Source organism: Brachyistius frenatus, unplaced genomic scaffold, assembly GCF_029030835.1.
Source record: "Brachyistius frenatus isolate BFR_SWC_R1_liver_20210118 unplaced genomic scaffold, ASM2903083v1 Contig_20, whole genome shotgun sequence".
NCBI classification, from domain to species: domain Eukaryota; kingdom Metazoa; phylum Chordata; class Actinopteri; family Embiotocidae; genus Brachyistius; species Brachyistius frenatus.
The window spans coordinates 3713366-3727500 of NW_027210619.1; the positions used below are offsets into that span (position 1 = coordinate 3713366).

General features: G+C 41.4%; 1 protein-coding gene across 3 annotated transcripts in view; it reads right to left on the reverse strand.

Annotated features, from left to right (window-relative positions):
• Nucleotides 1-14135, reverse strand: part of galnt1 (UDP-N-acetyl-alpha-D-galactosamine:polypeptide N-acetylgalactosaminyltransferase 1) — a 36736-nt gene that overhangs the window by 16938 nt on the left and 5663 nt on the right. For 2 of the 3 annotated variants that reach the window (XM_069696068.1, XM_069696066.1), the window contains exon 2: nt 4728-4840. The gene's annotated coding sequence lies outside the window, so the exon portion shown is untranslated. Of the gene's footprint in view, nt 1-4727; nt 4841-9161; nt 9291-14135 lie in introns of all 3 variants that reach the window. The other variant, XM_069696067.1, reaches the window with a different exon arrangement.

Below are 14135 nucleotides of genomic sequence, written 5' to 3' on the forward strand. Positions count from 1 at the left end.
ACATGGAAGCACTACATCAGAGACACGCGCACACATATTTTTTGATCACAACGTCTTCGTGTCAAAACGCTGTCAGAGGGATGTCAACTGGTTTCCCTGAATGCTATTTGATCACAGCAAAAGTAGTAGACAGCAAAGCTCCGAGCAGCGGCAGAGATGATTTATATGCATGTAAATTGAATAAAAGCACACACACACACACACGCACACACTTTCCCATTGCCGTTTCTCAGCAATGCCTCTCCTCTCACTGTATTTGTAATCGGGCATGGCAGAGGACACCTCAGGTCTCCTCTGTGCTCACAGCTGCCCCGGGCCCTGCTTCTCCAGTGTGTGTATTGCATGTGTGTGAGTGTGTGTCAGATTATATTGGGCGCCGGTCTCTTTGAAGTCTCTTTAAACAGCCTGGTTCCTTATGACATTAAACAGAAACACAATTCTCTCTCTATCGCCGCTCACTCACCCTAAACCATTAACATATCACGTTTCCTCCATCTTTCTTTTATATCTCCATCCTGGCCATCTTGTGCTTTCTTTCTCAGGCTCCCCATCCCCCTTTTCCCTTGTTCCTCTCTCAGTGATGTTGCCTCATTTCAAGAGCGGTTGCCATCACTACTTCCCTACAAGAATACAATTTCCCCCTTCACATCCTTCTCTGTGTCTCTCTTCATTTTCCCCTCCCCTCCTCTTCTCCACAGGCTTAATCCCCCGTCAGAGAGATTGCAAAACCACCGTTTCTCACAACCACTTGGAAAACTCAGCAAGAGGATCCAAAGCTTTACTCGCTCCACAATTTACGACTGAGAACGAGGAGCCTCCCTTCAGGGGATTTTATGTTTATGTATAAAAGAAGGGAAGAAGAAGGCGGGAGAGATAGAATTTGTATGAGTGCCAATGAGAGAGGACGATTTTTGTGTTGCTCATTACCACAGAGTTTGTGATGCTAGTTCATATAATAACTACTAGCTTAGTTTACTTGCTTGCTCTCTTTATAGCACGGTTTATTTTTTTCATCAAACCACATTGCTTTCATTTTAGCCACTCTCTACGTCATAAATGAAAGTGTAAAAAAAAAAAAAAAAAAAGAAGCACGCCTCTGTTCAAAGCATCTTCAATGAGAAAACCAGAGATGGTGCTATTCAAGTGTATGAGCTGTCCTTGGGTCATATGGGCCGGATAAGCTCAACAGTTTCCAAGACAACGCTGATGGGAGCGCTGATTTTCTGAACCTCTCAATTGGAGCAGAACAAGGCACACGCTAATATTAGGGGAGTGAAACGGAACAAGGTTGCCTGAAGCCCCATCTCCATGGCTCTCTGTGGGGTAGCGGAAGTACACAGGCGCCTCTGGTAAATAGGCTGGGGTCACTTCATATCCAGATCATAACCTTGACTGCAGAGAACACAGACTGGACGCATAGAGGAGGTAAAATGAGACACGGATAGGGACAAGGTGGTGGACAGTGAGACCTGCCTGAGAATACACACAGTATCTGAATGAAGATGTAGTGTATCAGTACTCTGATCTATATAATCAATTACAGCCGGAGTTTCATCTATCTATCTGTCTGTCTGTCTGTCTGTCTGTCTACACAATCAATTACAGCCTGTGTTTTACATCACAGTTGGACTTGTCTGAACAAAATATAATAGTTAATACACTTCAATGAAATAAAACATTTTTAGCTGCACCACAGGACTGCAAGATGATAAGTTATAAAGCATGTGCACTCTTAAAATTGCTTAACTAAAAATTGAGATGAGAAAAGACATAGGAGAAGGGTGTAGGAAATAGCAACAAAGACACAGGGCAGCGCGATGCAGAGCAGGTTAACGAAATCCTGTTTGCTGTTCTGGTGCTCTCTGCTGCAGAACTGAATGTTAGCAAAATTAGCTCAACTTCTTTTGAATGTGGAGCTCACGCAAACTCTTCTACTGCCGAACAGGATGCTAACTATGAGGCTGACAGATTTAATAAAGGATGCACACCCATCATTTCTTTCGGTGTGTGAAAATTTTCACTTCACAGATGGTGACCAAACATGCAGGATGTCAAAGAGTGGGGAAGATGCTCAGCAGGTTCACAAGATTGTACAAGTGTAGGTTATAAATCAAATGCATTTAAAAATGAACTTGAATTGGTATTTTGACAAAACAGTCAAAATACCAATCTTTTGTTACTTTTGATTAGTTTCATTGACTGCATTTTGAAAGAACTGACTACTCTATTTTATTCTAAAATATAAAAGGATCCCTATCAGTGTTCTGTGTTTGTGTAAAACGAGTGTGTATTAGTCGATTGCTATATCGCCATGTTAATTTTTTTTAACACAAAAACTGATATTGGTAATGGCCTAAAAAAATCAATACAGTATTCTTCCTTTTTTCTGCAATGGCCGATACCATTTTTGTTAGAAAGCGAAAGAGAAAGTATAAGAACAAAGTTTGAAAACTCTGAGTAAAAATAAAGAGCAAAACAGAAGTGCCCATGGCAGCGTAAAAGTCCGAGCTGAAATTGATTACCAATGCAAAACTTGGCTCAGGAGCAAAATGGAATTAAACACTTCAATCTCCAATCACTTCGGCATTTTTGGCCAAAATCAATAGTCATTACTGTCATGGAGGGTGTTCCCCTGACAGTTGAGAGCCCTGCTGCCTGTCTACACCAGAACCCCCCTCCCCCCACACACACACACATTATTAAAACAATGAAATTAAAACTAACATAATAACGCACAAACCACAGCATCACACCTGTTGGTCTGTTTGATGCGAGCATGCTGTAATAGCTCTTTTAACAACTCACAATGCGGTATTTTCGCTCCATTAATTTTTTTTAATTTTTTTAGTCGTGATTTCCCCTTACAAACATGTAAAAAATACAGAGTGGAACTTTGATTCACTGACAAATATAACGCATCGATTTGCACGATTAACACACATCATAGACTGTATGTTATTTTGGTGGCAACACACGCTCGCACACAAAATCCCTGATCAAATCAGAATACTTACAGTCTGAACGGTTTGACCCAGCAGGTTTGTGTGTCTGGCCTTTGCTGTATGTCAGTTAGTATTACAGCTGCTACTATTTGTACTACCACCCATCCCAACCATGCAGGATTTACAAGACTCTAGCATCACATCAGGGCTTCCTTGCCTACTAACTAGTTTAACAGTGTACTTTGATCTTTTTCAGAACATAAAAATGTGACGAATGTTAAAAACATTACGACAATTTTCTTATATTTCAGACAAGACTTTGTTCCAATGCAACATGTCATTTTGAGGCTGTTTATATCCACGTGTTCTTGCGCCACTATAAGCATATAAAAGCAATGTTCCTGACTCGACAGTATACGTTAAGCTCTTCATGAGATAACAGGAGAGGTTCTCTTAAAAACAGAACATGACATTTTTGCATATTTTAGCCAAAGAAATCACGTATAATTTAACAAATTGCCTCTGTTCCAAAGCATGGAATATATTTGTTATATTTTGTGCACTTACCAGGTAGCAACAGCATTTTTTTCCACACAATATAAAATCAACTCAGATACATGTTTATTAGAAGACTTGATCCAGGGTAACAGGCAGTAACTAAACATTTATGTGCTTCAACATATCATTAGGCTGTTGCTAACGACTGTTGTTTGGAAACTGAACCCATGACTTATTACTAGTACTGCTTATAGGTATAGATACTTATATACATTCTTCCTTCATTTGATGAGATTAAAATGTATAACTAAATGTACTGGTGCAATATGTCCTTTATCCATTATTTTGAATAAAAAAAATCTAAAGTGACCTTCATGTCAATTGCAGTACACTGGAAAAGAGAGGTAAAGGCTAATTTATGGTTGTTGTTGACAAGTTAAAGCTCTAGGAGCTGAGATGCGATGTCTATGAACATACTGTTTCACAAGAAGCCAGTTTACACTCAGTAAATAGGTTAAAACCACTACAACAATGCCAATAAAAAGCAAAATCCTCATCAGACAATAGCCAACTGGCTCTGAAATAGTATTTTGGCCAAAGCTCTCCACATGGACTGTTTATCTAAATGCAACCAAAGTCACTCAAACATGAATGGTCAAATTGAAACACCAAAAATCTATCAAAATCGTGTCCTGTTGCCTGAACGTTCTCTATAGCCATAGAGATTAGGGTATTGAAGGCTAGGTTTAAAGATGTCACATTTCATTTCTAAAAACTCAAAATTAGTATTTTGACTGCACAAACATATACATATATTCCTATTAATATCTTAATCATATGAGGTGCCAACTTCAAGGTGGCCCAAATTTAGATTAAAAGTGGTGGAACTTTGTCTTGTAATCGTATCTTGTTAGTTAAACTACATTGGTATCATCAGATCAGTCCGACACACATTGGAGGAGCTGAGATCAGTAAAGCTACAGTGCAGTGATAATAGTCATAATTCTGTTGGCGTATTGTCTGTTTATATTTGCAGTATCCATTTCCTTGTGTTCAGTAAAAATAGTGGAAATAACTTTCTGTGTTGAGGCTACACACTGATATCAGGGCCTCCAGAACTTGAAGTTCAAAAAGCCTGTAACAATGGTATCAAATTATTCCTTCACCATTGGAAGTAAATACGGGTCTGCTGCTGAAAAAATGTCCTCTGGGAAACACTACGCTGCAAACACAATGACTGACTGAACATGGTGACTTATTTCAGGTAGCCAGATTTTATACTCCTACCTTTCAAAGTGACTTAAGGGGCCTCTGGTCAGATGTGCAGGGTGCTCCACCAGCACAGGGGGCGGAGCTTCAGAGATCCCACTTCCACTTTTGTTTGTCACTTAAGCATGCTCCTTGAAGAGACAAGAGACACAGATACAGAATTTTTTTTAAAAAAAAAAAAAAAAAAAAATTGCTAAGGATGTTAAAAGCAGCATGCATGCTGGACAGTAGACATTTTAAACTCTAATGTAGAAATTGGGAGTCAGCAAATACTGTAAAAGAGCTTTTGCCTTTATATCTTTAACATTCAGTTTCAGTGTGTGGAGATAGTTTTTTCAGTTGGCCTAGAAAAGAGACCGAGATTCAACTGGCAGGAAGACTTCAGAGAAGCTGTCACTGAATGGCCTCAAACACACTTCCTGGCTATGAAAACACAATAATAGCAGTCGTCTCGCTCACATAAAGTCAGAGTCACAATGTCAGCAGGCATGTTTCCAGTTGCACCAACACTTCCCGGTGTTAGTGCATCATTGTTCAGTCCAACATGTCTGAAAAGCGGACTTTGGAAAGTTGTAATTTGTAAGTCGTCAACTGAGCTTTATATCTCTTTCTATTGTGTTATAAGCCAATAATTTTCCCACACCCATACAAAGGTCAAACATAACCAAAGACACGCTGCCGGCTTTGAAGCGGGATAAAAAAAAAAAAAACAAGAAAGCAAGGCAGAAGACAGAGGGTCGATGAAGGAGTAGAGGGAAATGTGGATGGACAACTGACGAATTCTCAGAGCTGCTCATCTCACCGGATTAATCTGCTATTTTTGAAAAATCCACAGAGAATAAAGATGAGAGTGAATATGACTCTCTCTGTGTGTGTGTGTGTGTGTGTGTGTGTGTGTGTGTGTGTGTGTGTGTGTGTGTGTGTGTGTGTGTGTGTGTGTGTGTGTGTGTGTGTGTGTGTGTGTGTGTGTGTGTGTGTGTGTGTGTGTGTGTGTGTGTGTGTGTGTGTGTGTGTGTGTGTCCTTCAATCTGGCCCTTGGCCTACTTTAAAGCCAAGTCATCATTCTGGTCCACAGGGAATTCATATTGCCAGTCTGTGTATAAGTATGTGTTTTAAGAGTTTGTATTACAAGAGCCATACCATAAATCTCTTCCTGCCAGCCCACACACTCCTGCATTTGTAACTGTAAGGAGGCTGTACTGCAGTGCAGGTATGCTTCAGTAAGTGAAGGGTCCTGGCCACCAAAGGTGTCTTTCTCTTCTCCGAGGTGAGTCATCATTCCTCAACTCCTCTTTAGTCTTGCACTCTGGTCATTCTCTGTCTCTCTCTCTCTGTGTCCCTCTCTCTCTGTCTCTCTCTCCCTCTGTCTCTCTGTCTCTCTCCCTCTGCCTGTCTCTCTCTCCCTCTGCCTGTCTCTCTCTCCCTTTATCTTACATCCTCAAAGTTTTTTCTCTCCATCTTTATCTTACAAGCAAGACCTCCTATACAAAGTTTGAGTTTGGACCTGACAATCCATCTGCAAATTGGAACCACACACACACACACACACACACACACACACACACACACACACACACACACACACACACACACACACACACACACACACACACACACACACACACACACACACACACACACACACACAACACTGCAGTGCAAATAGCAGCCCATCTCTGTCTTTGTCTGCAGTGCCAACCTCTTCCTCATCCTGCTTTCTACCTGTCTCATGATGTAGTCATTGTGTGAGTGGTATATGTCAGTGGGAATAAAGACCAAAAGAACAACCACAAAGAACCAGACAGACAGACAAAGATAATAATAAAGTGAACAATGCACAATATGGTTTGGCAATACTATGCTTATTATTCCTGCTAATAAACTAAAGTTGAATTTGAAAATTTTTAATGAGAGAATCCATGACTGTATTTTTCTAGGCTCTTGTCCAGCAGTGCAGCAAAGTTGGGAGGTCTTCCAACATATGCAACTACCTCAGCTTTTCCTCCACCTGGACATTAACTGTTCTTATAAAATGTAATCCCTGACTTTGTACCTTTAAAACCACAAAAAGTTGGTGTAATACATTTTGCTGCTTGCAACAGACAGAATTTCACAAACATGGTGTGTTTCAACACAATGAAGCTCAGTCCGTATTCAAGTACAGTTAGCTGTGACACCACAGTGGTTAGGGCTTACAGATGGGCACTTAGTCAGATGTGTAATGCAGAGCAAGTGAGCATGGATGGACTTGTCCAAACAATGAGCTCTGCCAGTGAAACATGGCTTTATGTAGGCCAACACTGCACTGACCACAAGCACCACGAGAACAGAGACAGAAATCTACTCTGTGAGCGCAAGAGCCAGTTCACACCTGTCATTAACAACCGTCCTGGATCCCATCAGGTTCACAAGCGGTCAGCAGCAAGTACAGCTCTGAATGCACCCATGACACGTTGAGATTCAATCTGCTTAGACCACATTTGGAAGTAGTCTGGGATGCATATGAACACATAATTTTAGCAGTGTGAACGCAAACGCATCCCAGTTTGAAGGAGTAGGGGTCGACTCACGTCCAGAAATATTGAATGCAGCTCTCAATTCCTGAGTTTGTATAAGACCCAGAGCTTCCACATGTTACCGTCACATTACAGCAGGTTTTTTATTGTTTTAGATGGGTTTTTTTAAAAATTTTACTTCACTTAGTTCTTACACCTGAAAATCTTTTCCTGCTCTTTTGTTTTATTTTTGGTTACCAGAAAAAAATATCCTGCATGACTCTGCCGAGCGCAGCTGAACTGTAGAGGAAGCATGATATATGTATATACACCAGCTGTTTAGTAATTAAACAAACAGGCTGCTACGTGTTGCTTGTTTCACCAATGTTTCCACTGGATTTAGTTGAGTTTATTGTTTTTTTTTTTAGTTTATCTCTTCCAATTTCTGACAAACATCAGTCCCACAGCTGTAGAAGAGCCGTCACCCCCTCACATAGTTCATTTATCCATCGCAGCGCAGGGCCCAACCAGCTCAAACCCATAATAATCTGAGCCTGAACCGACTGGTTCGAGCAACAGAGATGCACAAAAATAATAGGGAGGTGTGAACTGCCGTCTGAAAACTGTTCACTTGTGATCGAATCACAGAGGACGCATAATGCCAGGTGTTGCCTTAACACAGGTGCCAAAGTGACATTCTGTATTGACAGTTTCGGTAACACAATTAGTAAAGTGAAGTTGGTGCCTTCCTAATTCTCTGCTACAGTCTTTGTCGTCCCTTTCTCTTGTACAGTCGCCCTACTTCTCTTGGTTGCAGCCGCAGCCAAAAGTCTAGCTCCTCATCACACCAATGCATTCTTGCTTCTATCTCTGTCCTGACAAAACACTCCCTATTATTTATCCCTGAAGTCTACAGTCTAACAGCTTCTTTCCATTCAGCCTAGGTCAACGTAATTCCTGTCATAAATCCAAAACTGCAGTGACTAAGGCAGTCTACCAAATGCAGAGGTGAGAAGGAGCTCACGGGCAAACTAATGAAGAAATTTCTGCTGGCAAGCATAAGTTCTCTTTCTGCAAGTGGAAATCTTGCAGGAAGAGAATATCATGAGGTTTATTGATGTCTAAACACGCATAAGTCCTTGCGAGCTAAAGTTGGCAAGCCAAAGCGTGAGAGCTGTGAGGCCTCAAAGCTGAACTGGAGCCAAACAAGGTAGAGGTGCTCTGAAACAACCTTTGTTCTGGACAATTTAGAGGGTAGTGTGGGTAGAGCTAAAGCTAACAGACAGCCAAATCAGTCTTTCGCAATTCCCAAAGCTTAGTGTGAACACACTGTGACCAACCAGCCATGTCCAAGCATTAAACCTAACTGTTCCACTCGCTCTAAAGAGTGGCAGGGAAAAGCATAGAGAAGAAGGGAGACACTAGATAAAACATGAGGAAAGGTCTCTGTTCTTAGGATCATGTGATAGCTTGTTATGAGCAAGAAAGTGTGTGTGTGTGTGTGTGTGTGTGTGTGTGTGTGTGTGTGTGTGTGTGTGTGTGTGTGTGTGTGTGTGTGTGTGTGTGTGTGTGTGTGTGTGTGTGTGTGTGTGTGTGTGTGTGTATGAATCCCAGCCAAGGTTTATGTACGTGTTATGTGACTGTTTGCAGCTTGTGTTCTAACAGAGGGAGTCCAAAGATGACAGCTTTGGTCTTAACAACAACAAACAGTGCTGTGCCAATCTTGTGCCAATCTTGGGCCGACTGCACCTCCTCTCCACCTCCTTACAGCCATCCCTTTGACGTACTGTTCTGTCAAACATCTCATGTCCTCAGTGGTCTGGGAAAGGAAGGCCCTTGCAGGGCCTCCAGCACCCCATGCACAGACAAACACCAGATCCATGCTAAATAGGGACAAGAGGAAAGGCAACAAAAGATGACAACAACGCTATCAGCGGCAACTGTAGCTGTAGCTCACCATTTCTGACAGCTTTCCAGGGGAAGTCCAGGGAGGAAAAAACAGGAATACCAGGAATAGAGCGAGGAGAAAATAGGTATGAAGCAGCAGGTCCACAGTCCCTGGACACTCCACGATGTCACATTTATCCTGGATTAAACAGATGAAACACACAACAGCCTGTTTTGCTTTCCATGATAATGACGTACCCTGGGAGCCTGTCGCTTTCTGTATATAATGCATGCACTAGCAGAGGGAGGCAGGGTAGGAAGAGGAGGGAATAGGGACCAAAGGATAGACAGAAAAGGACAAATGAAAGGAGAGGGTAACAGAAAGAAAGAAAGAGATCTACTTCCTGTTTATAGAGAGCGGAGACACACAGGAAACAGAGCAGCGGGCCACTAGATCACTGTTAACAGGCATAACAGTAATACACGTGCACACACACACACACACACACACACACACACACACACACACACACACACACACACACACACACACACACACACACACACACACACACACACACACACACACACACGCAGGCCAGATTTAGCCTAAAACTTTCCCATCTATCTGCGTGTACCTGGTGACATCTGGAGCCTTGTGATTTGTTCTTGGTTTCATATCCGTCTCTGTTGTGGCCAGCAACCTTGTTAACAGGATCAAGCTTAAGAGCATGCATGTCGCCAGCTGTGGGCTCAAACGCTCCCGGCAACATTCCCAATCCAGAACAGACACACAAGCTGTTTTTTAGCTGAATACACAACGATAACATTGCACAACTTTGCATGTCTCTGCCCGTCGGCGACGATGAACAGATTGCTTGTGTTTTAACCCTTATATGCAAAAGACTCGTTGCCACAAGTGCAAATATCAACATTGACTTCAGTGGAGAATAATCGCACGTTTAATGTGTCGCTGGCAGAATCGGCGTGTGTCTGTGTGGAGCTGAAGGGACACACCGGTGTCCCCCTCCCTCCGCTGCTCAGAGGTTCCGACACAGAGACCCCTCTTCTGCACCCGGAATTGCGAAAATAAGATAAATGCGTTAATCAGAAACAGAGTTGATGAGATAAAACGTGAAGGATAACAAATGTGAGGCAATAATAAATACGTCCATTTTTTTAATTGCTCAAGAATTGATATCGGGATCGTTTACGTTGGAGCTTATTGATTCGATGCTCTGGCACCACTTTGGAACCGTTACGATGGGAATTGAATTTCAATACTCATCCTTAATTGTAATATGGCATAAGTGTTGTCTTTGAAGGATGCATTGCAGAAAAGGGAATTTCTGAACTTACCACACTGGTGTAGCTGTTCTATTATTTGCCTTTACCCTCTTAGTATCCACAACACTGAGAATTATTTAATATTATTTCAAAACTTCATTGGGTAAATATTTAGTCAAAGCACTAAGAGTCTTCCCTTCAATATTGACATTTCACTTTGTCCGTATCACCCACACTGGGTCCTGTAAATGCTTTGATGGATTTAGTTCCACAGAAGATCATTTAAAGTTAAACTATCATTGTTGTTGTTGGATTTAGTTATACCTAAACAAATCCTCTGGATTAGAATTGTTTTAGAATTTGAAAGCATTTTGAATACATTTTTGCATCAGCATTTCAACAAACAGCAAATCAGTGGTTCTTTTACAAGACAAAAATATTTGTTTTCACATAAGTGTTCCATCACTGCCATTAAAAGCCACTTAATAATAAAATAAAATGTCTTCTGTTAGCCGTTATCCATCACTGGCAACAAGTAACCTGACTGTCTGTTAGGATGCTTGGTTCTCACCAAATCCTTAGCAATTTCAACACTACTGAGCCAACTCAAGTTGTGTGATTCATGCAACCATATTTCAAAAAAGGGACACTCAATGGCCTATTGGTGGCTGTAAAATGTACACTCAATCACGGGACAAATATCTAAATATATGCATACAACTCTGCAGATACACGCAGTTACACACATTTCCAAACCAAGCTAGTGCTATCAATATTTCATTTAAACAGCTCAGTCATAAGGTCAATAGCCCCCCCTCCACACACACACAAAAACACACACACACACACACACACACACACACACACACACACACACACACACACACACACACACACACACACACACACACACACACACACACACACACAAAACTTCCAATAAGATTTCATTGTGAGCTCTAAATGTACAGCAATAACGTTTGCTAAATGACTGGAGGTGAAATCCACTATAAACTCCAGGCATGACTAATCTGGCCATCCTCTTTCAAATCTAACCTTATTAAGAAGTCGAAGACAGATTTTCATCTCTATTTCTATCCCATTATGCTTCTGTAGACCCCACTCGAGTGAGACTTCACACACTTTTAAGGTTTAAGGTTAACATTTTTTTTTTTTTGCCTATCTCAGCACAGTAAAAAGGGCTGGAATGGCTAAAATAGCCAAAGGGTTTGTGAAAATTCACAGAAAATGCAAAAATGTAGGATTAAGGATTAATCCCTGCTTCACTTTGCATTGCTGTGCAACCTTTTTCGTGAGGCTAGTCACCTAGAGCAAGAACAGAGGCAGTATCCTGCTGTGCTGCTCCCTGGCCTGCGGAGCTGCAGCCACACTGACCCACATCCCAGCCTCTGGCCGATTACACTGCAGCACATACAACACACACAGACCCGAGATACATACTTCTAACATTTGTGGCTTGTTGAAATGCAGTTTCTGATGGTTTCACACACACATGCACACACACACACACACACACACACACACACACACACACACACACACACACACACACACACACACACACACACACACACACACGCACACACACACGCACACGGACGCGCACGCGCATAGAGCAAAACAATGAATGTGTTGTTCTGGAGTCCATCAGCCAGGAGTAACTGTTGATATGGCTATCAGCGTGACCGGGCCAGAGCAACTCTACTCTAAGAGTCCTCAGACGCACAAACACACAGACACTCAAAGTAGCGCCCTGGTTGCAGATAAGAGCTAGAGATGGATGGTTGTGTGTATGCGTGTCCAGAGGGGAGTAACTGTACCTTTCTCAGGGAGAGCCCGGGGCAGAGAGCTTGTTCAGTCCCACAACTCAGACAGAGGACAGATCTGCCACAGCAGGATCTGCCCTTTTGCCTTCCTCTGGTTCCCTTCTGTCCTCTAAACCCAAAAGTTACAGATACTTTTCTATTTGGAAAACACATTTTGCCTGGGGTAATGTCTACTATGTTTATCAGTCCATCCAGGAATCCAAGACTCTTGTGAATGCAATAATTAATGCAAATTTAACCAATCTCCACAATTTTTGATGGAGCTGGCAATAACCATGAATAAAGGTACTCTGATGAAGGCATTACAACACAAAGTAAGCCTTTCCAAACAAAACTTGCTTTATCAATAAAATACATTCTGATTTAAGGTTAGAAAGGCTCTTCAATCTCTTCACTCCTCATCAAAACAAAACATATGCTGGTTGACTGTAAAAAAAAAAAAACAACCTGTATCTGTATAGCTGGTTTGTGAACACATTATTGTCAATCTAAGACGGCGCCTACTTTTTCAAACCTAATTTACGGAAAATAATTTCCTCTTTTAGTTAGGTCAATAGGTTAATCTATTAAAATGAGTAGCCAGGAGAACTGCCTTCACTTGCAAAACAAGCCTGAGAGCTGGCCAGCACACAATCACAAACAAACAAATGTGCAAAACATTAAAAAGACACACAAACAATGAGCAGGTCAGCGTGAGGAGAAACGTGCAACTATGTCATACTATTGTTTCTTCATGAGTCAGCATAAATTGGACTTCTTCCACTTCCTCCAAAGAAGAGTGAGGGGGGGGATGGGCAAGGAGCACGGCTGTCACCATGGAAACCATTTTTTTTTTTTTCCTGCCTTGTAGTATCTCAGACTGAAACAGATGCTGTGAGCAACATAGGGGCACACGTGAACAGCACACATTTACAAAGAAGGGAATTGTTGGAGCTAAGCAGAACACAAGGTATAGGGTTACTGAACGCTACTCGGCTGAGCAGCTGCAGTTCATGTCGTTTCACTCTGCTGAGGTGGTCAAGGTGACTCTTAAAGTCTCTCTATGCAGTTATCGACATCATACTAGCCGACTGGACCTCAGTTGGATTTCATTCAAGCTGACAAAGGATGCACTGGCATCTCCACTTGTAAAAGAAATGTGGAAAAAATACACTAACAACAACAAAAACCATGTGATAATCTGCTTTGCCAGTCCCCTAACAAAAATCCCTCATCATATACTTACAATAATAATAGTAAATAATTGTTTCTGTCTGCCATTTTGTGCTGGGCAGGTAATGTAGAGGCAGCTTTTAGACAATTTTGGCTGAGAACAGCTGGTTGCCACATTAGGAAATGCAGCTAATGAGAGTGGTGAGAGAAAACTATAGACTGTATATAAAAGTGGACGTAGCTTCCGGTTTTGAGAAATGAGGCTGATGGGGAAGTGTCTTGAACTGTAATGCCACCGGTTGCCACTAGAGGTTGCCTCCAAAAAGCCTCCGGCTTCATAGACTGTCATTCAACTTCTCATAAAATTCTAAAGTCAATAAAAAGTTTTTTTTATATGCGAGTCACTAAATTCACTCTTCCAGATTAGTGTTCTGGCCATCCTTCTGAAAATAATCCCATCATTAATTATAAAATAAACAATAAACTGATAAATCACTGCACGTAATAGGCATTATTCATTATTTCCTGACATTTCCAACAGGCCAAGGTGATGTCCTTAAATGACTTCTTTTTGCCAACAGCCCAAAACAATGTACAGATCATATGTGACAAAGAAACATGAAATCTTAACATTTGAGAAAATGCATCAATCATTTCACATTTTCACATGAAACCGGACTAAATTCATCATTAAATAAAAAAAAAAAAAAAAAAAATAGTTGTCAATTAATTAGCTATGTATAGACTAGTCAAGTAAT